The sequence below is a fragment of the Herpailurus yagouaroundi genome, unplaced genomic scaffold (genome assembly GCF_014898765.1).
Source record: "Herpailurus yagouaroundi ecotype Mexico unplaced genomic scaffold, PumYag 483, whole genome shotgun sequence".
Lineage (NCBI taxonomy): Eukaryota > Metazoa > Chordata > Mammalia > Carnivora > Felidae > Herpailurus > Herpailurus yagouaroundi.
Window position 1 is genome coordinate 5,398,895 of NW_024412700.1, and position 26,558 is coordinate 5,425,452.

The following is a 26,558-nucleotide window of genomic DNA, read 5'->3' on the forward strand; positions in this document are numbered from 1 at the left end:
AGACCCCGCCCTGGGGCGAGGGCACCAGCTGAGCACCCCCAGACCCCATCCTAGAACCAACATTGCAGCCCAGTCTTCTCAGGGCAGGGGATCATTACCGGAATTTAAACAACAACAAAAAGGAAATGTTCCTGCTTAATTTCAGTTCATTCTTTTTCCACACAAGCCTTTCCTAGGAGGCCAGAGTCGGAGGATGAGGCCGGTGGACATGGCTCCTCTCCCACCTCAGGGTATCGGCTGAACGCCGGTCTGGGGAGTCACAGCTGCCCCAAACTGTGTTCTCCTGGATGGTAACAGGTATCGGGCAAAATGGGGTCTCTGTTCACACAAGTGTGGGAAACGCAGAGCTAAATAAAGCCGAACACACGTAAACACACCCGTTAGCCTCCTCAGAGCCTTTAATGTGCTCTAATGCCTTGTGGCCCCCCTGAAGGTACATGGGACTGATGGCCACGCCGGACGGGCTGGGGACCACGTCAGACCACGGGGAGGGGCCGGCGGGGGGAGGGGTGGGGAGCCGCTCATCCCCTTGGCCTGCGTCTCGGGCTCCTGATGCTGGGACCCTCTTGCGGGCGGACAGGCACCCACCCAACCCTGCAGAGACCTAGACGCTCACGCAGACAGAGCTGTGGCTTTGTGACAAAGTGGGATCACCGGAGCGCCTGGAGCCCAAGAAAACTGACAGGTGGTGAGGGGGCCGCTGTCACCTAGGGAAGGAGCAGCCACGTGCAAGCTCGTCATGGTCACTGTGGGAGCAAAGGGCCAGGGGGCCTTGGGGTGATGGGGGGCAGACGTCCCAACCATGGACAGTGGAGGGGGGTGCAGACACAGGTGCAAGGCCTGCGGGGTGTGGAAGGGGCGCCAACGGTGGACGCCAAGCCCAGGCCCCACGGCTGCCCACTTCCTGTGGGCGTCACGGGGCCCTGCCAGCAGGCGGTGTCCCGATGCTGGTACTACAAAGAATTCTTTGGGCTTACCATCTGGCCATTGCTCCTTCAGAGTTTTGTGCTGCTCTGATCTGAGCGGTTGGCTGGAGGCTGGGCCCATCGCGCCTAGAGAACGTGCTGGCCTCTCCCATCCGCTCTGCGGCAAGCCCCGTCCTCGAGAAGGGGGTCTTGGTCCTTTGCAAACAAGATGCCCTGGGGCGGGGGAGGCGCTGGGCTGGTGGCACTGCACCCCTCACCCGTGGGTCCCCCTGTGGCACGGGCCCAGAGTCCTGGGCCGGCCCTGTCTCTCCCCTGCCCCGCAGACGGCCCCGGGGCCGGGGCGGCCATGTGCCCTGCAAACCCCCCACGAGGGACAGAGACACACGTGGGACCCCTGACCCAGGGGGCCCGGCTCGCAGCCCGCGCCCGCGGCCTCTGTCCTCTGAAGGTGACACGTCACTGCTGCCCAGACACAGAGTGGCTTGTCAACCCTCTCCAAGCCAGAAAGCAAGATTCCTGCCTGAGAAGCTTCATCTCCCCGCCACGCGGAGCATCCACACGCTCCTGTACCGCGTTTGTGGTTCTGGACTTTGCGTGGATGAGCGCTGGACCTCAGCAGTTGCACACGCCGCGATGCCGAGCGAGCCCTGTTCCCGACCCCCTGTGTCAGCCAGTCTAGACGAGCACGCAGGAACCACGTGCTGCCTCTTTCCACCGGCGACCAGGTGCCCACGGAAGCCAGAAACCCACAGGCTTTGTTTTTATAACAATGACTACAAGCGGATCAAATTTGCAAAACACAGAATTAAAAATTCATCTTCATTTGAACACTTGATTTAAAGCTTTGTTATCTATTATTATATTTTGTCTTCTAACCGTAATAGACCATTTTGAGTATTCTTTTTAAATTTTCTTTTTCGACGTTGATTTATTTTTGGGACAGAGAGAGTCAGAGCATGAACGGGGGAGGGGCAGAGAGAGAGGGAGACACAGAATCGGAAACAGGCTCCAGGCTCCGAGCCAGCAGCCCAGAGCCTGACGCGGGGCTCGAACTCCCGGACCGCGAGATCATGACCTGAGCTGAAGTCACAGGCCTAACCGACTGAGCCATCCAGGTGCCCCCAACGTTTTTTAATGTTTATTTACTTATCTTGAGTGAGACAGAGAGAGAGAGAGAGAGAGAGAGAGAGAGAGAGAGGGCACTCACAGGCAGGGGAGCAGCTGAGAGAGACGGAAAGAGAGAATCCCACTTGGGCTCCACAGTGTCAGCACAGAGCCTGACGTGGGGCTCGAACCCATGAGCTCATGACCTGAGCCGAAATCAAGTGATGAAGTCTTAACCTACTGAGCCACTCAGGCGCCCCTCATGATCAATTTTTTTTAACAGCTTGTTAACGTGATGTAGACCCTTAAATCTTAGAAACTGGCGTGGGGTTGCTGTTCGCACTACGCCGCGGGCCCCTCCAGCGTTAGAGGCGGGCTGACGGCCAGCACGGCAGACTCACGGTCCTGTGAGGATGCAGGTCATTCCAAAATTCCTCCCTGCAGAGCCCTCCTGGGGGGTCCCATCTGCACGGGGTCCCTGCCACAGGTGTAAGGCTTTCGCCAGCTGACCCTAGTCGTCTGTGGCTCCTTCCCTCTTTGAACACCCCCCGGAGGTACGCTCCTGCTTCAGGGCCTTTGCACATGCTGTCTGTTCCCGGGGCCCAGTATCCACAGGGCTCCCCTCCCTCACGTGTCAGTTTATTGCTGCCCAGTAGAAAACGGCACCATTGCCCGGACTGCCCACCTGTCTCTGCTTTCTGCACCCCCCCCCCCAACTAGGGTGCAAACCCAACAAACCCAGCAGGATTCGGTCCACGTGGTAGGATTGCCCCGGAGCCCAGGACAGTGCCAGGCACACGGGAGGGCATCAGTGGCGACTTTCGCTTCATGGAACGAGGAAATGAGTTCAGCCCCCAGCGGGAGGGGGCACCGTGACCACGAGCACTTATCACTGCTACTGTGGCTGCTGCCGGTGGACGATCTCACCCTCCCCATGCTAGTTTTCAAACCAAAGTGTGGCCCAAAGAGACGCCTGAGGATGCCTTGTTGTCACGACGCTCTTCTGACGGGACCTGCTGCTCCCTGAGCGCCGGTTCAAGACTGCGTCTGAAAGCACATGCGTTCTCATGCACCTGCTGGAGCATCGGGTCTCCCGTCTCCCTCGCGGCCACACGGAACTGATAGTTGGCGCAGGAAGAGAGCCTCCTGGACAGCCGTGGGCAGCAGGCTCTCGTGCTGGCCTTGGTGAGCCACCGGCGGCAGGGCACGTCTCGGTAATGTGCCATAACAACGCGAACACAAGGAAATGTTTTGATGTGAGTCATCTCAAGTCAAAAAGCAACTGCTGAAAGTCGCATGTCGCCACGATATTTGGACATTTAATTTTGTTAGCTGTCAGGAAGAATTAAAATGACCCCGGAACGTGACTGCTTTCCCGACAATTATTTACTACCAGAGAAGCCATTTAAAGCCTAATTCTAAGAGGGAAAACAGAAGGGGGGGGTGGGCGCTCTCTGTTCTTTCCCCGGCCTGGAAATGGAGGTCTCATCAGCTTTGTCCTGCAAGGAAATGGGTCCTCTGTCTGCTCTGGTCTCTGGAGGCACTGGACGCAGGGAATGGAGACTCGCCCGTTCCGGGACAAGAAGAGTGATGGCAGGAGGAGCCCCCATCCCTGTGCCTTTCACAAACTTATTTATTTGTTTTCCAGTCTATGAATCTCTGGTTTTAATTGGAACTTACGTTATTGTGATTTCTGATATATTTGAAGTTATTTCTAGCATCCTATGTTGTCTTTTTTTAAAATTTACATCCAAGTCAATTAACATATAGTGTAATACATTATTACTATATGTAATAACATATAGTGTAATTTCAGGAATAGAATTTAGTGATTCATCACTTACATGCAACAACACCCAGTGCTCATCTCAACACGTGCCCTCCTTAGTGCCCGTCGCCCATTTAGCCCATCCCCCCACCCAACACCCCGCCAGCACCCCTGTGTGCTCTCTGTATTTAAGAGTCTCTTAGGGTTTGTCTCCCTCCCTCTTTTCATATTATTTTTGCTTCCCTTCCCTTATGTTCATCTGTTTTGGATCTTAAAGCCCAAAGTGAAGTCATATGATATTTGTGAAGTCATATGATAGTGAAGTCATAGGATATTTGTCTTTCTCTGACTTACTTCGCTCAGCATAATACCCTCTGGTTCCACCCACAACCTGTGTTGTCTTTATGCCTGAAAGTTACATAGTCAATTTCTAACTCTTCATGGTTCCCAGAGACTTTAAAATCCACATGCACAAATTCTCATTAATTAATAAAGCTCTGGGCTTTTCCCCTAAAATTACAGAGACCTTGGAACACTTTCACTCAATCATGCTCATCTCCGTGAAAATACTGTCGTTTTGTGTTTGCTCCGTGAAAATACTGTGTCTGGTCTTCAGCCTCACGGGACACTATGATTTTACAGTTTATCTTGTTTACATGTACTCCCTTCTTTACTGTTTTCTTTGCTGGTTGTTCTCTGTATCTCAGGTCTTCCTTATGGGATCACTCTCTTTTGTCTGGAGTAAATCTTGTAGAATTAACTTAAATGAAGATCTGTTGGTGGCAAATTTTCATTTTGTTGACGGTGTCTTTATTCAACGCTTCTTCTTTCCCTTCCTCTTTTCTTTCTTTCTTTTTTAACCTGTCCTTGTTGAGACGGCCTCTGCCACTGCGACTGCAGGCTGACAACTGTTTCCCCCCCAAAAACGGAGACCTTACTCCCCTGTCCCCGGTCACACACTGATGGCTGTTCCGTGGCCTCACCGTACGAGTCTGGGGCCGAATGCTTCCCGCTCCGACAGACTTCTTGAGTCTGAGGACCAGCATCTTCCAGCGGGAGGTCCTTACCCATCCCACTGTCAAATACGGGCTCCGCCCACTGTCCCCTCTGGGAATTCCCGGTAAACGTGCGTTTGTCTTTCTGTGTTTTCCATTGAGTTCTCTCTCTCGGCTACGTTCTCGATAATTTCTCAGTTCTGTCTGTGGGTTCTGGTTCCCTCCTCAATTACATATAACCTGTTACTAAACTCACCTCCTGAGTTCAGAATTTCTGTCTTTCGTTTTAAAAAATTCTATTGTTTGAGAAACGCTTCTTGGCTATTTGTGAGACTCATTTTATCTCCCTCTGGTGTTTCTTTCGCAGACTGACGTGCGGGAGTTTATGTTCTGGGTCTACTGCTCACGCTGTCTGGAGCTTAATTTTGTTCATTCTTTCGGGTCACTTTGCTCGCGGTATCTCACTCCCTGGCACGTCCTGACCCCTACTTTATCGTGGACCCCTACTTCCTGGGATCTTAACTATGGGGATCCTTCTCACTTCCCTCTCTGGGAATCCGGAGGCCCTGCCAACTCGCGATCACTTTAAAAGAGATTCCTCGCTTGAGATTTCCCAGACCACGCAGGGGTTTGCCTGTGGAAGGCACGCTGCGGTGCGGGCTGCCTGTGGTCAGCGCCCTGAGGGGCACATGCCCTCCCCCCCACGCATGTCCAGGTCAGATGGAGGGCAGCTGGGGTTGCCACGCAGTCCCCGCTATTCTGAGGTGGTCCTATGTGACTTTCACTTGGGCGACGGTCTCTAAGAATTTCAGTATCGCCAGATGCCTGATGTGATTACTAAGGTATCTGTATCTTTGCACTCGGCATCTTGGGCTCTTTTCTGAAGGAAAGGAAGGGTCAGTCCTGTGTCTGCTCCTCCAGTGCACCGGTGGGAAGAGGGACCCCCAGCAGTTCTCTGCGAAGCCCCCACCCCATCCTCAACCCCTCTGCTCACGGAGCAGTAACCAACCTACTCTACTTTGACCAGAACCCTGGGAAACTAAACGTAAAGTGTGTAACATGTTAAATAACCTGGCAATTGTATATCATATGAAACATAACTATAAACAGATGTGTATGAAATTGTCAGATTACTCAATGTTTGTATGCAATTTGTGCAGGAACTCTTGCTGGGACGGTGGAATAGCAAAAACAATCGCGCCCTCTCTGCAGAGCACCTCGCATGCGGACACCCCACACCCCGAAGCTCCCACTTATCAGACGGGCAGACTTATCTCCTCTGAACGTGGCGCTGCCACATTCTCAGCGTGGCTCAAGGACGTGGGCTAGAGGCCGCCTCCTGCCTCACTCTCCCACGGATCATGAGGGGGCGCGTGTCTCACTGTGACAGACCTCCCCTTTAAGTATCTTTTATTCATGAAACAGAGATGGGAGGACGGTTCTGGAAGCAGGTGTTTGAGAGGCACGAAAGGAGGAGCGTTAATGCCGCCACATTTGCACTCACCAAGTGCAGGGCTCCCTGACCCACCGCGTAGCCCCTGGGGGCGCACTTCTGACGTCCCTCCCGGACCCGCTGGCCAGTGGCCCCCGAGCGGGCAAGCTTGCACTTGACATTCTCTGCCCTTCCGAAGCCACTGGTCTCTCTCTCACGCCCTGCATAAGGTGAAGGCACAGGGCATGGTCCAGCCTCGCTGGAACAGCGGGTCTGGAGTGCATTCTCTCCTTGCAAACTGAAAGGTCGATTTGTCAAATGCCTCAGGGCCCCAAGAAAGGGTCTCTAGCCCTTGTTTTCCAGCCATAACCGAGTAAATAAATGAGACTTTTATCTGCCGGTCTCCTGTGAAGTCTCTGGAGAGCGGGCAGGGCTTCCGTGAAAATGCAGCTTGGCTGTGTGGTAATAATAATGACAGGCTGGTAAAAGCTAATGTCAGCTTCAATTTCCAAGTCATTTTTCAAATTATTTTAATTAGATATTGTTTCAATCTCACTTACATTAATTTAATATCTGATATCAACATTTCAGTTTTCAATTTGTTCAAATGATTTTTTCCAGTCTGCCTGGTTGCCTGCAGTAATTTAAAATACAATGTTTATCTTCAGCAATTTTCGGTGCGTGGGTCCTGGCGAACTGCTATGTTCAATATAAGTGACAGGGAGGGAGGGACCACGGCGCTCTGGAAAGATGGAAATTCCCCTCCTTCCCATTTCTCTCTCAACATTAGAGTGAGCAGGTAAAGCTAGAGGTAGGTGCCCATAATAAGATTTTCCACCAATTTCTCTCCGTAATTGGCTTTCTCAATGCAAATTTCAGTGAAATCTGATGAAGGTTTTATTATTATTATTATTATTATTATTATTATTATTATTAAAAGTCCTCTGGACAAACAGCCATATCTCCTTATCAACACATTTTCTGACAATTTTCAGCCATAAGGCCTGGAGCCTGCCCCCCAAAGAGCCTTCTTTCCAGTCGCACTGTAGCGGTTTTAGGTTCTGAGTTTTGTTATACCTGTCCCTGCCCACATATTAGCACAGACTTTGGTAAAGACACCCTTTGATCACAGCAAACATGAGGTTAAACTCAGCCTCCACATTACCAAGTGAGAGGAGGCAGGGATCTGTAGGTGCCCAACTAAGACGAGAGAATTTGTTTTCTCCTGAAGTTGATAGTTAGAATATGCAGATCTAAGCTATGCTTGAAACTTCTGAAGCACTTACAACAGTGAGTGCACGTTCCAGGTCACTTGAGAACAATATAAAACAAAACGTGATCCACACGAAAGAAATAGAAAGGAGGCACAGAAAGTGGAGAGCACGAAAGAAGGTAATGAATTAAAAACACATACGGTAACAACAATAAATGTAAATAGGTTAAATTTTACTCCCGGGACAAATTCTCCCACTTAGGCCAAAAGTGTTATCTACAAGAAAGACACCTAAAGCAAACCAGATTAGAAATATTAAAAACTCAAAGGGTAGGGAAAAAAATAAGGTAAATATAAACAGAAATGAAGGAAGGGCCATAGTATTCACATCAAGACAATATACAATTACATAAAAAGTTATTTTTAAGTGAAATAGAGTAATTGTATGTTAATGTTTTAAAAATCCAAAATGAAGGTACGGTGTATGTGCCAAGAAATCAAACAAAAACACTGCACTTGGTAAAGGAGAATTGATGTGCCTCCCATGGCTTGACAGACAGAAGACCCAACAGACACCTGCTTCCCATGCTCTGGGGACTGTGCCCAGCACTTTCTCCACCTTATACTATGTGCCCCACAAGATAAGGCCTTTCACTTGTCCCCTTGCACTAGGGAGGAACACTGAGCTCGCTGCAGGAAATAAGTTCCCTTCCTAAAGTCGCACAACTAATAAATGGCAGACCAGCCTTGACGCTCTCCCCAACCCACATGGGGGACATACAGAAGACAACTCAGTAGTGGCTGGTCAAATTCTATGGCATAGAAACAAAAATATAGCCGATCAGGTATTAGGTCAGGTATTAGGTAAAGGAGGTCTTCGTGATTTCCAAATAGTAAAATTTACATAAATAATCTAATAAATTAAAAACTAGTAACCACATAAAACAAAACTGTCCAATCAGTTGGGTATTTAAAAATACATTTTTCACCAATTCTTAGCTTAAAGAAGAAATCAAAACTATGATTTCATAATACTGAGCAAATAATGATACAAACACTGTAAATCTAAACCATGTGAGGTAATCAAAGATTTCATCGTGGTGGGTGTGGGCCAGTGATGTTTTCATTGCCACTTAAGAAACAAAGAAAACAAAAACTAGGTGTTCACATTATGGAGCCAGAACTTGAGGAAGGAACATGAATAAGAAATAAAATTATAATTAATAAACTATAAAAGAAAACCAGGACTGATGAATAAATCCAAAAGCAGGAGTTTAGGCAAAAAATACATAAATTCTTACCAGAAGTCTAAAACAGAAAAATAAGACACCTCCAACCCTAGGACTACCAAAAATTAATAATGAAACAGAAAATATAAGCAAAGGTACAGTGGAAATTTTAGAGTTACGAGGTAATACTACTACTTATGTATAAATATTTGGAACTCTTAAGGAATTGAACTATCAGCAAAGAAAATATAAATTACTGAACTGGCAAAGACTGAAGAAAGAATCTGAATAGACAACTATGAAGAAACAGAAAACATTGTCAAATCTCCTTGAGGAAACGGATGAGCCCAAACGTGATGGAGCAAAGTTCATCGGGAAATTTGAGGGGTCAGTGACCGTGTGTGGGCACCTCACATGCCTGTGGTTGAGTGAGGAAGCCACAGGGCACACAGGGTCAACACCAGGGGCATGCCCACTGTGGACTGAGGGCAGTTTGGGGCCCTGCCAAGTTCCTCTTCCCTTGGAATGTCCAGGATCCGAAATGTTCAGAGCCTCTAAAGCCTCTTGGGAGAAATACCCTTCCTGCCACACCTTACGAAGCCGGAAGCTGAGTTGGCCAAACCTGTAGGCCAGCAGCTGGTCTTGGGTGGATGGGCAAAGACAAGTCAGTGGGGGAGGGACAGTCTTCTCAGCAGGCAGCACTGGAGACACTTGGCGTCCCCATGCAGGGAACAGAGCTGGCACAGACCTCACACCTTCCACGTTGAAACCCAAGTGTGAAATGCAAAAGTATGAAACTCCTAGGGGAGAGGACTGGAGAAAATCTAGATGAGCCGGGCTGGGGGTGACGTTAGATACAACACCAAAAGCATGATCCATACGAGGAAAAAATTGACAAGGGGAACTTTGCTAAAATTAAAAACTTCTCCTCTGCAAAAGACATGATTAAGAGAATAAAAAGACAAACTAGAAGCCGGGAGAAAATGTCTGCGGAGGACACATCTGACAAAGGACTTGTGTGTACACAGAATGTAAGCAAATCACACAACACGTATAAAAACTCTTAGAAGTCAACAGCAAGAAAACAAACAACCCACGAAAAAAAAGAGGGCTTACGACCGGGACAGATGCCTCACCTATGAAGGCACACAGATGGCAGAGAGCACGTGACAGGACGCCCCACACCCCGCAGCGTTGGGGAAACACACGATTACTGTGACGGGAAGAACAACTTTCGCTCTTCTGAGCTGCTGTCCGGGCCTCTCACAGCATGGCCACCTGCCCACGCCCCGAGCGGGGCACTTAGATAAAGACTGAGTTCCTGCTCTGCTTTTCCTGGGGGCCTTTTCCAAATAGCCACTTAGAGCTGAGCCTCAAAGAGCAAGTGTCCCCCACACCCACAACCTTGTGGGTAAAAGGCTCGCCAGCCTGCTCTCCATCTCTGGTCACTGGTGACCCGGGACGGGGACGCCATCCCTCGCTCCCTGCAGCCCCGTTCTGAGATCTGCAAGAAACGATGGGTCTGTGTGGGTGTAGTGAAACCACGTCTTCGATCAAAGCGACCTGCGGGTTTCACTTCCCAAAGTGGGAGCCAGGATGCTGAGGGAGCCACCTGCCTCCTCGTGGGGGTGGCCGTGCCCTCGTGCAGCAGGTCAGGATCTGCACATTCCCGAGTCAGTCCACCAGCTACGGGCCCCCCGGCACTATCACACGCCGATCAGAGCGGCCAAAATCCAGAGCCCTGACGACAGCAAGAGCTGGTGACGATGTGGAGTGACAGGAGCTCTCGCGCACTGCTGCTGGGAGCGCAAAGTGGTGCTCAGTTTGGAGGCTTGGAGCCCAAGTTTGGAGGCTTCTCACAGAAGTAAACACTCTTGCAGCACACGGTCCAGCATTTCCCCAGAGGAGGTGAGAAGTTACAGCCATGCCAACACCTGCGCATGGATGTTTCCAGCAGCTTTATTCATAATAGCCAAAACTCGGAGGCAACCACGATGCCCTTCAGTGGACGACGGGGGAGCACGCTGTGGTCCGTCCGGACAGCGGAGCATTATTGGTGCGGAAAAGAAATGAGCTGTCAAGTCATGGACAGACACGGAAGCACCTTAAACGCGTATTACAAAGTGCAAGAAGCCGACCTGAAAAGACAGCGCGCTGTGCGATTCCAACTCCATGACGTTCTGGAAAAGGCACAACCCTGGAGTCAGTACAAAGACCGGGGTTACCGGAGGTTACGGGGGAGGGATGACAGGTGGAGCACTGAGGATTTCTAGAGCCGTGAAACCATGAAGGGAGACGCACGCCCTTGTGCATCTAGAGAAACCCACAGAACGCACAGCACAGGAAGGACCCCGAACGTACACCACGGACTTGAGTCGACGGTGATGTGTCAATATTGGCTCATCAGGCGCAACCGACGTCCCACACCGACGTAACGTGTCCATAACGGGGCACCTGTGGCAGGTGGGAGTGACGTGGGAGCCCTCTCTACTTTCTACACGGCTTTTCTGTAAACATAAAGCTGCTCTAAAAATAAAGCCCATTGGAAAACCAAAGGTCAGGAGGCTGTTGTTGTTATTTGCAGTACAGATGACCCTGGGAACTTCAGGTAAAGGGCAGCCAACTGCACAAAGATTATTGCCGCAGATTATTACTGGTCAGCAGGGGTCTAAGCAGCAGTTACCACTGTCCAACCCAACTGACTGGCGCTCTGTGTCTATCATCGCATTATGGGATTAAAAAAAATTGTTTAAGTTTATTTATTTTGAGAGGCAGAGAGACAGCAAGTGGGGGAGAGGCAGAGGGAGAGAGGGAGGGAGAGAGAGAGTCTTAAGCAGACTCCATGCCCAGCACAGAGCCAGACACGGGGCTCGACCCCTTGAATTCGGAGACCGTGACCTGAGCTGAGACCAAGAGTCAGACGCCCGACCAACCGAGCCACCCAGGCGTCCCAGGGCTCTTTGATTTCCAAAATCCAGGAGACAGGGCAGAGGAGGAGAGGGGCCCTGCAGGAGGGCGTAGCCCCGGCTGCCTCCCCTCTGCTGCGCCACGGGGCCCTGCACCGCACCCCAACACGCGGCAAGGGAGGAAGGGGACATCTGCCCACGGGCCGCGGTACCAGAGGCTGGCTCGAGGCCGGCGGCGGGTCCTGACTCTGCGGCACCGGGATCCCCCGGGAGACCGTATCCACTGCTAAGTACCGAGCTAAGCAAGATGAACGTTCTCCCAGCTGAAGACAAGCTAGCAAGTGTGATTTGCTTTGACCGCTTTGTCAACGTGAGCTTTCTCTCTGGGCGTGGCAGAAGCCGCACTGTGTAAGGTTAGGTCCCCTCCCTTCCCAACGGCGTGAGGCAAGCGGTCCTCACTATTCATTAGGAAGGGGACGTCGCGTCCTTCTGCGGCACACTGAAATCAGACTGAGTTGGGAAAACATTTTCAATATTTCAACTGACTGCTTCACTAAGTCACAAATAACACAGCTAATCCATAAGGTCACTGGCTCACAAAAACCTATTTGCTCTGCTTCAGAGCAGAGTGAAAATATACGATACAAATGATGGCACGGGTATCAAGCCGGCTCTGGGACCCGCCATCCCCGTGGATGCCTATCGCCGCAGGTAACCAATTCCTCCTTCTCCTTAACGTCATTTCGATAAAGACCCCAGAGACTGCTTGCTCAGGTGAACACGCTTCTTTGCAACCAGGGTTTAATGTAAAGTTTAGCCTAAACTGTGTTTTCATACGGGTCTATAAAGAAAACATCGCTCTGGGTTTTTCATGTTTATCCTAACGCTGTAAGGTGCACAGTGTTACACCCACCCCGGGGACGTTTTCCAACCCAAACTCGGAAAATCAGGTGAGTCACCAGGAGTCCGTGCAGGTCGGGTGGGAGCAGCCTCAGGGCCTCATCACTGCTGTTGCCTGCGACCCAGATAAGACCGGGCTGGTGCGTCTGGGGCAGGACAAGATGGCCCTGGCTCTTCAGGGACCATCCAGACCTGGGGCTAACGCTGCCTGAGCCACAGGACACGCCAGGCGGAGCCCGGCTCATTCTTCACGAGAGGTGGGGGAGGGGGGCCGTCAAGCACACTTGGCCTGGAAAAGATGCAGAGAACGTCATCCGTATCCGCACGAGCCCGTTGGTCCAAACGGGGGCCCAAAACCAACCTCTGAAGATCCTGCGTGAGTTCAACGGGCAAAGTCAATGATCATCAAGCTCCTCAGGGTCTCACACCCCATCCCCTCACCCAACAGATAAGAAGCCAGGGACACGGAGAGGTCGGTTCTGCGAAACGACTCTGACAGGTAGAGCTGGGGTTCCAAACAAACCAATGGAGGGTTTTCAAAGGATAATGTGAAATCTCTTCAAGAAAACTACCTGGACATGGTTTTCAATTCGACGGCAGCTTGTTAAGGGCCCCCTGGCCCACGATGGCAGGTGGCAGGAGAGGAACACCAGGAATGGAGGGGTCTGGAAAGCCCATCCTAAAGGCTGGACTGGAAGGGGAGGGGCGTCGGGGGGCCCACAGTAGTGCATTTCCCATGCCCGGGGTGGGGGCAGTCGGGCCTCACGCAGAAGCCCAGCTCCAGGACAGGGGAGGGCAGGGACGTGGGGGGGGGGGGCGGTCCCTGGGCCTTCTCAGGGTGGCTCCCGCTGGAACCCACGCACTGTGCACGTATAAGGAGGAATTCTCAGCTGAAGCATCGTCAGCAACAATCCTGGGTTTCGATCGCGGTCGCGGCTGACGAGGCCAGTAGGGTCTGGCAGAGGCAGCGCCTCCTCCTGGACGTTGTCTGAACCCCCGTCCCGGGATGGCCTCGGGGGCCCCAGGGTCGGTCCGGTGTCAGAGCTGGACACAGAGCAGCCACAGGTGGCTGTCCGCTCGTGGCACGAGGCTTTCCGAGCTCAGAAAGAGGATGGAAGTACAGAGTTCACACGGTTATGGAGAAGGCGCCCTGGCTTGCTCTGGTGAGGCCTGCACAAGCACCCCCTGCACCGGCCGGCCAAGGCCCGCCCTGCCAAACAGGCACTCGCCCCCATATGCTCGCTGCCCAGCTCGCCCGAGTTTGCATGGTTCACGTTTGCAGTCCTCACTGTCTGTAGCTGACGGAAACAGCAGCTGACGCCGGGAAAGGCCAAGGCAGCGGTCGAAGTGCATTAAGTGTCTCCTTCTTCCAGAATCTTGAAGAGTCCCGAGTCCGCGCGGCTGCCTCTGCTGGGCCCCAAGTGGCAGAGAGGGTCCCTGCACGCCCAGGCCAGCTTGGCTCCACTCTGTCCAGCGGCTAACTCTCTGACTCCCCGCGGCCGGAGGCCGGCCCTGCCTGGGTGGGGGTGGGGGAGGCCAGCGGAAGCCAGGAGGTGCCTGGAGCTGTCACGTGCACAGGGATCGCCTGGGATCTTGTGGAGGCGCAAGACGGTGACCTAGGGGCTGTGGCTGGGATCCTGCATTTCTGGCACAGTCGGGCAAAGCCAGCGCTGCTGGTCAGGGCCAGTGAGGTGTCAGAGAGAAGCTGGCACCAGCAGTCACACCCTGGAACAGCGGGAAAAGCACGAAATGACATTTGAAAAGGGAAACCTTGGAAGAAAGGCGGGCAGTCATTTGCAGCATTCTGCGCCAGAAAACATCCCCAGGTTTCTCTTGTTGTGCGTAATTCTAAAACCTCTTCTCAGTTTTTAGGAGTCTCTTATGTTTTGGCTCCCTCCCTCTCTAACCATCTTTTTTTCTTCCCCTCCCCCATGGTCTTCTGTTAAGTTTCTCAGGATCCACCTAAGAATGAAAACATATGGTATCTGTCTTTCTCTGTATGACTTATTTCACTTAGCATCACACTCTCCAGTTCTATCCACGTTGCTACAAAAGGCCATATTTCATTCTTTCTCATTGCCAAGTAGTATTCCATTGTGTATTTAAACCATAATTTCTTTGTCCATTCATCAGTTGATGGACATTTAGGCTCTTTCCGTAATTTGGCTATTGCTCAAAGTGCTGCTATAAACATTGGGGTACAAGTGCCCCTATGCATCAGTACTCCTGTATCCCTCAGGTAAATTCCTAGCAGTGCTATTGCTGGGTCATAGGATAGATCTATTTTTAATTTTTTGAGGAAGCTCCACACTGTTTTCCAGAGTGGCTGCACCCAGTTTTCATTCCCACCAACAGTGCAAGAGGGTTCCCGTTTCTCCACATCCTCTCCAGCATCTATAGTCTCCTGTTTTGTTCATTTTGGCCACTCTGACTGGCGTGAGGTGGTATCTGAGTGTGGTTTTGTTTTGTATTTCCCTGATGAGGAGCGACGTTGAGCATCTTTTCATGTGCCTGCTGGCCATCCGGATGTCTTCTTTAGAGAAGTGTCTATTCATGTCTTCTGCCCATTTCTTCACTGGATTATTTGTTTTCGGGTATGGAGTTTGGTGAGCTCTTTATAGATTTTGGATACTAGCCCTTTGTCCGATATGTCATTTGCAAATATCTTTTCCCATTCCGTTGGTTGCCTTTTAGTTTTGTTGATTGTTTCCTTTGCTGTGCAGAAGCTTTTTATCTTCATGAGGTTCTAATAGTTCATTTTTGCTTTTAATTCCCTTGCCTTTGGGGATGTGTCAAGTAAGAGATTGCTATGGCTGAGGTCAGAGAGGTTTTTCCCTGCATTCTCCTCTAGGGTTTTGATGGTTTCCTGTCTCACATTCAGGTCCTTTAGCCATTTTGAGTTTATTTTTGTGAATGGTGTAAAAAAGTGGTCTAGTTTCATCCTTCTGCATGTTGCTGTCCAGTTCTCCCAGCACCATTTGTTAAAGAGACTGTCTTTTTTCCATTGGATATTCTTTCCTGCTTTGTCAAAGATGAGTTGGCCATACTTTTGTGGGTCTAGTTCTGGGTTTTCTATTCTATTCCATTGGTCTATGTGTCTGTTTTTGTGCCAATACCATGCTGTCTTGATGATTACAGCTTTGTAGTAGAGGCTAAAGTCTGGGATTGTGATGCCTCCTGCTTTGGTCTTCTTCTTCAAAATTACTTTGGCTATTCGGGGCCTTTTGTGGTTCCATACAAATTTTAGGATTGCTTGTTCTAGCTTCGAGAAGAATGCTGGTGCAATTTTGATTGGGATTGCATTGAATGTGTAGATAGCTTTCGGTAATATTGACATTTTAACAATATTTATTCTTCCAATCCATGAGCAGGGAATGTTTTTCCATTTCTTTATATCTTCTTCAATTTCTTTCATAAACTGAGGGTTTATGGGGGGTGGGAGGGAGGGGTGGGTGGGTGATGGGTATTGAGGAGGGTACCTATTGGGATGAGCACTGGGTGTTGTATGGAAACCAATTTGACAATAAATTTCATAATAAAAAAATTTAAAATAATTAATGAACAAAAAGCTTTCGGCACAGTATCTGGTACGGACCAGTACTCAATAAATGCAAACTGGAGATTGATGGTCAAAAAAAAATAAAATAAAATAAAATAAAAAGGAAACATATATTCTCTAGGTAAATAGGAAAATAGTTCAAGAGAATATTCTTACTCTCTTCCCTGATGCATATCTGTAAGATTTTCTACTTGATTCTCTGTAACCCTAGTGAAACCCAAAACTAGAATGTTCAGCAAAACCCCCAAACATCCTATTTTCAATATTTTTAGAATTCAAACTTCTGTTTAATAAGTAAATAATTAGTCTTACATATTGGTGATATGAATAAAATTTCCTGAAATTACAAAAACAAAACAAAACGAAACAAAAAAACCTCTTCTCCCACAGATGAGAGCAGTATTTGCCTACGAAACATCTCATGGTTTTGTCATGGCTTTCAGTACACACACTTTCTTGAGCTCTCGAGACATACGGATCCATCATCTGCCTGTCCGTATACTTACTGTCCGTCTACCTATCATCTGCTTCCCACCACGGCAGCCACAGGAAGCTGGAGATGAGAAACCCCTTTGATCGAGCACAAGCCAGGTGCCATATGAGAGCTTTACGTATATTGCCACGAATTCTGAATTCAAGCGAGATAGTGACAGCTCAGTGGAAACAATGAGACAGCAAGAAGGGATCTTAGAAGTCTCCCAATTTAATCCCGATCCCATTACGGAGCGGGCGGTGGAGGCTGGGCGGGCCTGGCTCTGGCCACGGGGTCTCTGAGCAGCAGCCTTGGGGGAGGTCTCCCGCGTCCACGCGCCCTCAATAATCGGGAGCCACGTCTACTCAACGCCCACAGCTGACATAAAGGAGCCCTGGGTGAGTGCTAAGCCCTCAGCCCTGGGCAGGATGCTCTCTGCCTCCTGCCCCTGGAGGTCGTCTGCCCCGTCCGCTGGCGGGTGGCTGAATGCTGCTCCATCGTGTCTGGGACTCTGGCTGCAGGGGTCCCACCACCAGAGTGCTCCCGGAGCAGAGTCCCAAAGACAGAAAACCCAGTGACACCGACCTCCGAGGGCAAAGGCCGGCTGTGTGGCGCGGCGAGCATGGTGGGTGGGAGACGGGGCGCGAGGTGGGCCCTTGTGAAACGCAGATGCTTTTCTCAGGGCTGAATTAACATTTCGCGCTCCCTTCTGCTGTGAGTCTGTGGGTTGTGACGAGGCTGAGCGTTCACCCGTGTCTTCTGTGCAGGACGTGCGTCTGACTGGCTCCTCGTGAAGAATGGGGGGCAGCCGTTACCTTCACTTGGGAACTGGAGGACTGGAGCGTGAGCTCTTTGGGCAAGAGCCACCAGCCCAGCCAACACTTACCGGGTGCTTACGGTGGACACGCTGTGCCAGGGCGGCGTGGGCATCTCCCCATCTGAGTCCTACAGCGACCCAGGAGGGCAGCGAGGCCTCCCAAGGTCACGAGCTGGTGGGGAACTCATACCCCAGGGCGGGGTCTGCACTGGAGTCCCCCCTCCAGCTGCCTGCAGGGAATGACTTCCCGCCTCCTGGGGGTCACTCACTCACCCACGGGTCATGCCCCGTGAGCCAGGAAAAAGGAGCTGGTCAAGAGCTGTGCCCTGAATTTGGGAGACCTAAACACGAAGGTCTGTGCCCCCTCCCCAGAAGCGCTCTCCCTCTCTGTCACGCCCACCCCGTGGCTGCCCAGGCCACGCAGATCGCCTTGGACCACCGGGGTCCCGAGCAGCTGGGGTGGGGTTCACATGCCCCAGGATGGAATGGTCTCACCCACACGCGCCCTCAGAGCACAGGCCGCCTCACCCCGATTAGCACGCCTTCCACCCCTCCCACCTCCTCCCTGCCCCGTGAGCCTCGAGGTGAGCCCTCCCCGTCACTCTCACCGACTCTGTGGGTCTCCCGGGTCAGGGACGACTCCCCACGTGCAGAAACCGTCCTGTTTGTTGAAGCGACTTGTGCCAGAGGCAAGCTTCTTCAGAGAGCTTCCCCCAGTACCCGGTGTCTCAGGGGGACTCCCCCCCCCCTACACCCTGCCCAGCACATCTCTGAGTAGGAAGGCAGCCACCTGGGGCCAGGCCCGAGGTCAAGACATGCCACCCAGCCACGTGCCCCGGACACACACGAAACTGACGGTGCCCACCGTGAGCTGCGGGGGGAGAAGCAGGTGAATCATACCGCGAACACAATCCCTGGTTTGCCCCCAGGCCAGTCAGGATGCCCCGCAGAGAAAGCCGGGGCCCTGGGGGCGGGGACGCAGTCCAGGGCGCCGGACAGACCCCAGGACAAGCTCTGGGCTTCCCCGCAAACAAGCCCAGTGTCACTTCCTTGCCACGTTTCCCTCGACCACAGCTCTGGACTATTCCGAGCGCATGGTGCGTTAAGCGATCGCAATGACAGCACACTCGCATCTGTGACTATTTGGTCACAAACGTCTCATCAGCCAGTGTCTCTGGCAGGCTCTCCTGCGTTGCCGCGTTCGGGGTGTAGCGCCCTGCTCTTTACCACCTTTGTGGGTCAGCGTCCTTTCCCGAATGTCCGCGAGCCGTTTCCTGTAGGTGAACTCTGCAGATGGACGGGCTGTGAGTACCGCCGGCCTCCCCGTGCGAACGGGGCCGGGATGGGGCCGGGGCGGGGTGGGGGGGGGGGCGTTTGCTTCCTTTACTTCTCCTGCTTCCCGCTGCCTGATGTGGTGCTGGTAATACCTTCCAACTCCACCCCTTCTAGAAGGGGCTTCCCTGGGCCAGACAGATCAAGGAGCAGACAAATGTCACCCGGGCAGGGGCAGCCTCCGAGGAGGCCAACAAGTCGATGGAAACGCGGGGCTACTCACAGAGCAAGTACTGTTTGGATGAACTGAATCTTTTTGTGGGAATCTAAAAAGTCCTCGTTCGTTGCCCCCAAAATCTGAATCGCCTTCCTGCTTCTTTCGGCAAGAGGCGGGAGCCCCGCCAAGGGTACAGGCGAGCGTGCGGACCCACGGAAGGCCTCCTTCCTTCCCTCACGCGAGGGGGCAGGCGGCACATGTCCTGACGGGGCCGGGGGTGGCGGAGAGGACCCGAGAGCCCCTTCCGCGGCTGCGGGGGCCGCAGCCAGACGGGGCTTCTCCGCACCGGTGCTCAGAAGGGCAGCCACGGCCAGGGGACGTGGCCGTCTTCCGAGCTGTCTGAGCCTGGGTCCCCGGCTCTGCCCGCCAGTCCGTGCACCAGCCAGCGGCTTTTCCAGAGCTTCGCGGCTCAAAGCTGGCTCTGCCGCTTACCGGCAGGAATTCTGAGAGAAAGCAGAGGCCTGGGCTGAGGGAGGGGTCCCCAGGGAGTGAGGCTCAAAGGCCAGTGCCCTGGCACGAGAAAGGCGGGCCCAGGCACGCTCGTGTCCTCGCTCTACTGAAAGGACACGCTGGTCCGGGGCCGGAGCGGGACCGCTGTGAGGGAGCCCCCTCTGCTCGTGCACAGGATGGCCCGTGTGTTTCCAAATGAATGCTGGGAAGGCACTTCAGGAAGGGCAGTTCCAACGAGTCGGGCCATTAGCCTACAACCCCATTTTCAGGAAGCGTGGCATTGGCGCAGAGCACGGATTCCTGAGCGATGCTCAGAGCCCTGCAGGCTCAGCGGCCTCTCCGGGGCTCGTGAATGAACCAAAAAATACGAGTCCTCTTTGATTTATTGTGATGGACAATTCTACATTTTTAAAAACGTTTCTTTATTTTTGAGAGACAGAGCACGAGCGGGGAGGGGCAGAGAGAGGGGGAGACACAGAATCCTTAGTGGGCTCCGGGCTCTGAACCGTCGTTATGCGGCCCGACGCGGGGCTCGAACTCACGGACTGTGAGATCGTGACCTGAGCCGAAGTCGGACGCTCAACCGACTGAGCCCCCTAGGCGCCCCTATGGGGTAATTCTATAGACTCTTTGTTTTTAAATATGATTAGGGATTGTTTACAGTAAGTTGTGAGACCGTTCAAAGTTTAAGCTTTAGTAAACTCAACTTCGCAAATGCCTAGAGTTTACTATTTTTAAAAAAAAAATTTTTTTTTCAACGTTTATTTATTTTTGGGACAGAGAGAGACAGAGCATGAGCGGGGGGAGGGACAGAGAGAGAGGGAGACACAGAATCGGAAACAGGCTCCAGGCTCTGAGACATCAGCCCAGAGCCCGACGCGGGGCTCGAACTCACGGACCGTGAGATCTTGACCTGGCTGAAGTCGGAAGCTTAACCGACTGCGCCACCCAGGCGCCCCTAGAGTTTACTATTGATGAACTCCACGTGCCAGTGAGAACGGCTGCTGTGCATAGCACGTGTCAGAGCTCCTACTGTATACAAGCGCACCAACACTGGCAGGAAACCTTTCAGTGGGCCGTAGTTGTCTATTGCCATTTTAAACGGCCCTCCCCCCTTATTTTTTTTAAACATGTTATTTTGACGTATATCAGAGTTACAGAAAAGTTGTAAGAATACCATATGGGACCATGCACACCTTCATCCAGATTCCCCAAATGTAACTTGTTTTTTCACTATGCTCTCCTCCAAATTCCCTCTGTAATTTATGCTTATATTTTAATTTCATTATTCTGAATCATTTGAGAGGCAGTTGTAGACACGTTATCCCCACAAAGGCATTCTCTCACATAATCACTGTATGGCTACTGAGGTCAGGAAATTGACATTTACTTGGTACTAATATCTAATCAAAAGAATTCATTCATATTTGTCCAATCGTTCCCAGTACCATTTTTATAACAAAACCAAAGCCTCGATCATTGTCACGTCTCTGTCCTCCCATAATTAAAAATTAATTTTCCAGTCTTTCTTTGTCTTTCATAACATTGAAAGTTTGAAAGAGTGCCCATCAGGTATTTCGGGGAGTGTCCCTCACTTTGAGCTCTTCTAAGGTTGCCTCGTATCAGATGCAGTTTTGCACTTTGGCAAGAGCAGCACAGGCGTGGTATGTGTCCCTCTCAGTGTGTCACATCAAGAGGCACATGGCTGACTCGTCCCACTGCAGGGGCCGTGCACTTGCCTCACGTACAAAGCCGCCGTCCGCCGGGTCTGTCGCTGCGAATGTCGTCGTGTTCCCACTGCAGCTGACACATGCCTGAGGTGAGACCCACCCTGATGTGCCTCACACTTTTACCCCCTCATTTCAGTATTATTGACGATCCTTGTCTCAACCACATATTATGAACATTTATTTGATCTTAATATGAGGAATATCAAACGTGAGAAGATTTCAAAGGCAAATATGAGACACTCACGTTCTTACTGCAACAGAGTAAGAGGGGAGGAGAGGGCGGGGGGAGTCTGAACAGGAGCCGATTCACGCACGTGCTGTCCTGCCATCATTTGTACGTGAGCAAACATTTGGGAGTCTCAGGCATACGGGATTCTTCCTCCGCTGAAGCAAAGTCTCCCTCTTGTTTTCGTCTTTTTAAGGAAGCGAAGCCGAGCTCCTTCCTGTTTCCCGCTCCTCTGTGCACCGCCCCTCAGGCGGAAGCCTCCTGCCCCACGCGGCCAACAGCTCCTGGGCGAACAGGGCACCACCCGCCCTGGCCGCCTTCGCTGCAGGCTCCCCTCACCTTCTTTGAGCATTCGTGTCTCTCCCGCTGGGCGGTTTTTAAGGGTTTCTGGCTTTGAGACCTCGGCAGCCTGGCTGGGATGTCCTTGACTCTTCCTTCTTGCTCACATGGCTCGGGGCTCCCTGGGCTTCATCTTCCACGGAGGGGAGGGCGGTGGAGGGGGGCGCTACGCATCACCCTTCTTTCCCTGCTCCCCGGGACTCCTGTTATGCATGCGTTTGTCTGCTCAACACTCCTCAGGCCCCCGGGGCTCTCTTGATTTCTTCAATATTTTTCTCTGTTCTTCAGGTTGGATGGCTTCTATCGATCTGGCTTCGAATCAGCCGACCCTTTCTTCTGCCGTCAAGCCGATCCAGCGAACTTTTCGTTTTACAGAGGCTTTTCTTTTCTCAGATCTCTATGTGGTCTTTTGTACAGTCTAGTTTTCTGCGCAGGTTCCCCATGTGCCCAATCGTACGATCGTATTTTCCCTTTAAATTCTTGGGCATATTTGTAATAGTCGTTTTAAACTCCAGAGTCTGTGTCTATTGACCACTTTCTTTTTTTCTCCATTACGGGTCACATTTTCCTGCTTCTTCACATATTTAGTGATTTTTTTTTTTTTTGTATGGTGGACAGACATTTTGACTGGAACAGTATAGGAACATGGTTACACCTTATTAATTACTTTTTAAGTTAGAAATAACTATTTACTTATTCATTAGTATCCACTTATCTTTCTTTAGAGCCGTTTACTTATCTTTACACTGTGTGCCAATAGGTTTTGTAATCTGAAAGTTCCCGTTACTAAAGGAAATGCAAACACTTTCTCCTGCTTTATCTTACCCCGCGTTTTTCTGAAACAGGGATGCTTAACGCCATTGGATTTTACTGCAGCTACTACACGGATGTGCGAAGATTCAAATGGAGAGGAGAGGTGTTCTGCCTCAACTAATTTTAAAAAATACCGGGAGTCACGGGGCTTAGCTCTCCGTTTTGTTGCGGAGATGACGCACGACGTCACGGGCTCTGTGGGTTTCACGGCCGTCCGTGTGACTTCTCAGACGAGAACCCGTAGGCCACGTGCTTTCCCTCTGCTGCGCGTGCAGTCATCGCCAAATCCTGCTGAGGGTCCCGTCAGTGCCGTCCGGTCGCCCATCTCTGCCTCTCCTGCAAACAGGAGCCTAAAGGTCAAGGCTGGCCACGTGAAGCCCCCGGAGGTGCTGCACTCGTCTCACCAGACGGTCCTCAGCTCCCCGCCTGTCCTTCCGGGGCATCGACCACACCCCGCCGGGTGGCTTTTGGGGCTTTCCGCCACGTTTGCTTCCGGCAGAGGGCCCTCCCGCCTCCGTCACCCATGCCAGCCTTCCTCGCTTGGGGCTCCCATCTCTTCATAAGTCACCTTGCGGGAAGCCCTTCCGGCACTTCTATGACCCTACGGCAAAGACCGGTTTCTTGTGAAGGCCACCACGCAGGTCCCTAGCAGCAGAACGTGGATTCAGAGTCACTCACACGTGAAGCCTGGAAGATTGTGCAGGGGGACGTGAGGTCTCCTGCCACCCGGGCACGAGGGGCCCCAAGGGCGTCAGCGAGGAAAGGAAAAGGTAAGAGAAGACGCTGATCCTTGACTTCTGGGGCAGAGCGTGAGGGCTCTCATTCCATCCACGTCATCCTGGTCCAGAGCCCGACAAAGAGCACTGATGGGAGCACAAAGCCATCCATGGAAGGGTCCCCAGTGGCTTAACACCTCCAAGTGTCACACTCTAGGGTGACTCGGGTGAGGAGGTCGCACCGAGACCTTCATCTTTTTCCTCCGGGGAAGATGCTTAAAAAGCCCGAGAGGCGCCAGACCCGTAAGTCCACAGGCCCTGCTCCCGTCACCAACTCCGTTCGTGGAAGAGAACGAGGTGTGCCCCCTGAGCTTCAGGGCGAGTCCTGGCTTGAAAGGGACCGACCGCCTTCAGCCCTTAAAGCTAGAAGATGCGAGCGACGCGTGTGGGAGGCTGCACCCCTTACATCTTCTAGCTCTCCCTCGCCCCGTTCTCACGACCAGGGGACGTGAGCCTTGCGGCCATCTGGCTCAACGGCACCATTTTCAACCGCTGTGACTTGGGGCCTAATAAGTATTTGACACACGTCGTCTCTCGCGCTGGCACAGTCAGGCCGAGATTTGGACGTAGCGTGACATGTGGAATCTTCCAGATGTGAGGCAAAATGCATGGTGGGGCTATTTCGATATGTTTTCATGGTAACTTGAGCCCGGCTGTTCAAAGACAAGAGCCAGTCTCCGTGAGGACAGAGGAGGCGGCCGTGGAATGGGCCGGACACAGCAGGAAGTCAAGTGTGCGGCAGAGTCATGAGGGGTCTCCTCTGCCGGCCAGAGGTGGCAGTCTCGGGGCCGGAAGTTCCTGCACTGACTAAGGTGAAAATGCAGGGAGCGCAGTGGCCGGATGGGGGGCCACGATGAGAGGAAGGACACGTGAGCTGAGCAGGTGAGCACCGCCCGGGGCCGTTCCTGGGGACACTTGGCTCTGCCTGGCCTTGTGGCCACAAGTCCTGAGGTGTGGGGTGGGGGCAGACGTGAGACACATAGCATCGCATGAGCAGACGGCCGGGTGGCCCACCTTCCACGTGCTCCCGTGTGCCACGAGCTCAGGCCGGCAGGTGGGCCCAGGGAGGGCCTCTGTCTTCTCGATGCCACACGACAAAATGCAGAGTCAGGATCTGAACCCACAGCTTTCAATGTTGGAACCATCATCTCAGCACACCACACATTACATGTGCAAGGCGTGTCAAACTGATGGAATTGTGGGTAACCATCTTCCCAAAAGTTCTATTTAACATCACGACACATCATCTTTCTGATACACTGAACGTGATAAGGTTTTTAAAAATTTTTTTTCTTGGGGCGCCTGGGTGGCGCAGTCGGTTAAGCGTCCGACTTCAGTCAGGTCACGATCTCGCGGTCCGTGAGTTCGAGTCCCGCGTCGGGCTCTGGGCTGATGGCTCAGAGCCTGGAGCCTGTTTCCGATTCTGTGTCTCCCTCTCTCTCTGCCCCTCCCCTGTTCATGCTCTGTCTCTCTCTGTCCCCAAAAAATAAATAAACATTAAAGAAAAAAAATTAAAAAAATTTTTTTTCTTTAATGTTTATTTTTGAGAAAGAGAGAGAGACAGGGCATGAGAGGGGGAGGGGCAGAGACAGAGGGAGACGCAGAATCCAAAGCAGCTCCAGGCTCCAAGCTGTCAGCACAGAGCCCGACACGGGGCCCAAACCCACGAACCGTGAGATCGTGACCTGGGCCGAAGTTGGACGCTCAACTGACTGAGCCACCCAGGTGCCCCTAAATGTGATAGTGTTTTTAGTGAAAATAATCACCTTTTGGGGGGCTCAGTACTTATGCAGAATGGTTTCATTTCTGATGGTGAAACAGGGAGCTTTTACATCTGTGGGTGTGGCCCAAGAGAAGAATGGCCACATCAGGACGGGCACAGGGCACCGAAGGCCAAGGAGCTGGGCTCTTCAAGGCCACCGACGCACCACGAGCACAACATGAGCTGCCCTGCTCACCACTGTAGCCATGTGACTTCACATTAAGTGAAAGAAATCAAACAACCTGAAAAATGTATCTCCTCAGTTACATCAGCAACATCCCACATGGCCGGTGGTTGTCACATCAGAGGCAAACATCTAGAGCATTCCCATCATCGTGGAAAGTTCTAGGCCAGTGCTGCCCGAGGCATTGGTGCTGGCCCCTTGCTAAGTGCCGAGTCTGGTGGGTGGAGCTCGGCAAGGGGTAGAAATCTCTGTGGGCCGAGCTGTATCTACAGTGAGCGCAGGGACATGAATCCAATTTGCTAGAACCAGTGATCATAGAAGGGCGGAGCAGTCCAGAGGCCTCGCCCGTAACATCCAGTGTCTACCACAGCTCAGTGGGAGAAAGGGACACAGATTTTGACCTCCTGACTCCTTAGTCCTACATTCTCTCTGGTATAACCTGCAATTTATTTTTATATCCAGGTGTTTAAAATGTGTATGTGTACCTCACACTGGTAAGTACGGCAATTATCCAAAAAACAAAAAAAAGACAAATTTTGGCAAAGTGGAAAAATTGAGACCCTCGTGCCCTGCTGGAGGGAATGTGAGACAGCGCGGCTGCTCTGGAAAACAGTATGAAGGGTCCTCAACACTGAAAATACAATTACCATGTGATAGGAATTCACTCCTGGGCATGTACGAAAAGAACTGAGCTCAAGTTCTGGAAGGAACATTTGCACTCCCGCGGCAACGTCAGGACCAGCCCTGACTTGACTAACCATGGGAGACGGACGACCGAAAACTGGTCTGTCTTCTGGGAAGTGGCTGGTAGCCTCTGACTGGGACTGGGTGGTCCTCTGCCTTCCGGACAGCCCTCCCGGAATCCCCCCACAAACAAGGTCATTTTCCGTGCTCGGAGAAGGTCTTTGGGAGTGTAAGAAGGAACAGTGGACCCAAAAACCTGGATGGGGTGGGGAACTGAATTCTTTGAAACAAGAAAGGGCTTACAATCCTTAAAATCTCCAGTCTTATAGCAAATTGACTGTGAGGTGTTGTCTCCCCACCAAGGACCGTGGCCGGGCGCAGCCTGTCCCAGCCTGTCCCCATTCCCCACCAGAGCTGGTGAGGCCCCGGGAACCTTTCCACCTGCCACACTCAGGCCTCTGCCGGACGGGCTCGGGCTGGCTGTGCCTCCCTGCCCAGCGTCACTGTGCTCCCACCGGCAGAACCCAGATCCATGCCTGTAGGCAGCAGTCCTGGGGGCATGTTGACTGGGGACCCCCAAAGACAGACGGGGGCAGTGAAGGGATTGCGCGTACTGCTGGGTTCCGGGGTGACAGTCTCCCTGAGGCTCGTGCTGAAATGGCAACGTTCCGGTGGGAAGCAGAGGTGGCCTTCCCCCTGGTGCCCTGGGGGAAATGATGTGTGT

The 26,558-nt window shown here is 52.1% G+C and overlaps 1 protein-coding gene and 1 long non-coding RNA gene across 2 annotated transcripts in view; both read right to left on the reverse strand.

Moving 5' to 3' along the window:
• PTPRN2 (protein tyrosine phosphatase receptor type N2) overlaps window positions 1-26,558 on the reverse strand; it is a 748,038-nt gene that overhangs the window by 273,920 nt on the left and 447,560 nt on the right. The window lies entirely within an intron of this gene.
• On the reverse strand, window positions 16,718-17,800 carry LOC121022985 (uncharacterized). The gene is made up of 2 exons (XR_005787207.1): window positions 17,391-17,800; window positions 16,718-17,291 (listed from the first exon to the last, which is right to left on the reverse strand). It is a non-coding gene; the product is annotated as an uncharacterized LOC121022985 (long non-coding RNA).